General features: G+C 36.5%; 1 long non-coding RNA gene across 1 annotated transcript; it reads left to right on the top strand.

The window, feature by feature from the left end:
- Positions 1–1,609: 1,609 nt before the first annotated feature.
- On the top strand, positions 1,610–2,540 carry LOC127494851 (uncharacterized). The gene is made up of 2 exons (XR_007924994.1): positions 1,610–1,741; positions 2,091–2,540. It is a non-coding gene; the product is annotated as an uncharacterized LOC127494851 (long non-coding RNA).
- Positions 2,541–2,750: the final 210 nt, after the last annotated feature.

The following is a 2,750-nucleotide window of genomic DNA, read 5'->3' as shown; positions in this document are numbered from 1 at the left end:
CTGACTTTATATCATGCAATTCTGACTTTATATCACTCAATTCTGACTTTATATCTCGCAATTCTGACTTTTTAGCTCGCAATTCTGACTTTATATCTCGCAATTCTGACTTTATATCACACAATTCTGACTTTGTAACTCACAATTCTGACTATATCTCGCAATTCTGACTTTATATCACACAATTCTGACTTTGTAACTCACAATTCTGACTTTATATCACACAATTCTGACTTTATGTCACTAAATTCTGACTTTATATCATGCAATTCTGACTTTATATAACGCAATTCTGACTTTATATCACTCAATTCTGACTTTATATCTTGCAATTCTGACTTTATATCACGCAATTCTGACTTTATATCATGCAATTCTGACTTTATATAGCGCAGTTCTGACTTTATATCACTCAATTCTGACTTTATATCACACAATTCTGACTTTATAACTCGCAATTCTGACTTTATCACTCGCAATTCTGAATTCATATCACACAATTCTGACTTTATAACTCGCAATTCTGAGTTCATATCACACAATTCTGACTAAAACTCGAAATTCTGACTTTATATCACACAATTCTGACTTTATATCACACAATTCTGACTTTATAACTCGAAATTCTGACTTTATATCACACAATTCTGACTTTATTTCACTCAATTCTAACTTTATATCACACAATTCTGACTTTTTTCTCAGAATTGAAAGAGATAAAAAGTCACAATTACCTTTTACATTTTTTATTTCATGGCGGAAACAAGCTTCCATAGAAAGCAGTAGCTATAGAGTAAAAAAAAAAAAAAAGTATTGCCTTGTAATGGTTTGTGTTGCTTCCTGTCTCTAACTCCACTTTCCACAAAAGTTCACTCTGATTTATAGACGCTGGCCAAAGTTTACTCCATCCACTTCAGGAACAAATAGGAACAAACAGATAACAAAGTATAACATTTTGTTATACTCACTAAATGCGGGGGAAATTCCTGCTGTGATGCAATTTCCTCCTTGTGAAATGACATGTCACCTCTTGAGTTATTTACTGGAGCTATTGCCAGTATACCACACGCTTTAACCTCTAGCACTTTGTGCGAATTGGCTGTTGAAGACTATTAAACGTCTAGTTAAAGCTCAAATGGAAAGTGCACAGTGCTCATTAGCAGTTGCTCCAAGCAGTCTCATTACTGGCCCTCTTCTGAGTCTGGTTTCAACAAGGTGAAGTGTCTCTCTATTAATCCTGGACCTGGTCTTTAGGGTTTAGAACATCAGGACCCTGGTGTTCTCCATCTGATGCAACACACTGTGCTGTCCAAAGAACACCCCTCCCAAAATGGTCCAAAATGATCTCCAAAATGATGATATTTGACAGTGTTGCAATCACAGATGCATTTCTCAGATGATCATGTGCCATGGGTGCAATCAAACTCATGGCATGACGGAATTTCATTTTTGCATGATCCTTCCATTTGCGCACACGGTACAAGAGCACGTTAGCACATTGATATGTAAACCGCCTCTAAGGGAAACAGACAACCAAGGCTCATTGGAAATGCGTGCCTGTGGCTACACTACCGCAAAATCATATGACGTTGCTTCTTTCAAGTTTCGCAACAAAGTGAAATGTCAAGTGAGTGGTGCTAAAGGCATGTTCAGTTTTATCTAAAACATGAACATGAATCTGACAATACTTTATTACATAGGTTGTTGTATATATCTCGACAGTTCGTAAATCAAATGTCTGGTAAGTGGCGCTAAAAGTTTAATGCTCTATCATCTTTGCAAATAATGTAGCACCTACTCTAAATCTAACTGATTGTGTTAACAAAAGCAAACGTGAGATAAAAACACATTTGCTGAAGCAATCATGCCATATTAGCTGCTCCTACAGGTCACTGGGCTCTTTTATTGTGACTTGTGTGTTACATGGGGTGCTTCTCATTTCTTATTTGTGCATCCTCATTTCCTTTCCTCGCTTCATTTCCTCGCGTCTTAGGGAAGGATACACCTGTGTGCAATTAGATTGTGTGTATTGCGCATAATTTTGAGAATTGAGATGTCTTTCAATATGGCTGAACTCGATCGTTTTCCAGGTCACGGGCTGGAGGACGGAGGAGCGACAAAATGAGGAAAGATCAGTTTGAGTATTGAGAAGCACTCATGTTCTTCTGTGGATTTACTGGAGGATTGCAAACCAACTGAAAAGGTGCATACTGCCACCTACTGTGATGGAGTGTGATGAAGATGGAATACATAGAAGATTGTCTATATTCTGTTTTTCAAACCACTGTTTCCCATGAACTTCATTATTGTTGAACCAGTTTCTGGTCTGATATTTAAAATACTGCATTAAGTGAATTCTGTAATACCAAAGGCTTCCAATTCTCTTACAAAAATTAATTTTTTTCTGTTCATATTTAATGCATCTAATCAAAACATGTTGTATGGTTTCCATTTCCGGGCATATACCGCATAAACCTGAGTTGTGTTTGCCCATGATATGAAGTGTTGCATTAAATTTAGTGTGACCCACACTAAATTTACTCTTGTATATATTCCTTCATATTTACGTTAGAACTAATTTGACTTAGTTTTATGTTACTTTGTATTCTATGGAAATATCTTCCTTTCTGACACGAGACCCAGTATCTCTACCTTTTATCACATGCTTTTCGAATCAGAGACTTTCCTTCCGCTTAAACTGTTATGCTAATATTATCCAAACTAAGTGCTTCCTTGGCCATTTTGTCTGC

Source organism: Ctenopharyngodon idella, chromosome 14, assembly GCF_019924925.1.
Source record: "Ctenopharyngodon idella isolate HZGC_01 chromosome 14, HZGC01, whole genome shotgun sequence".
NCBI classification, from domain to species: Eukaryota; Metazoa; Chordata; class Actinopteri; order Cypriniformes; family Xenocyprididae; genus Ctenopharyngodon; species Ctenopharyngodon idella.
This window is presented reverse-complemented; position numbering and strand designations above follow the sequence as displayed.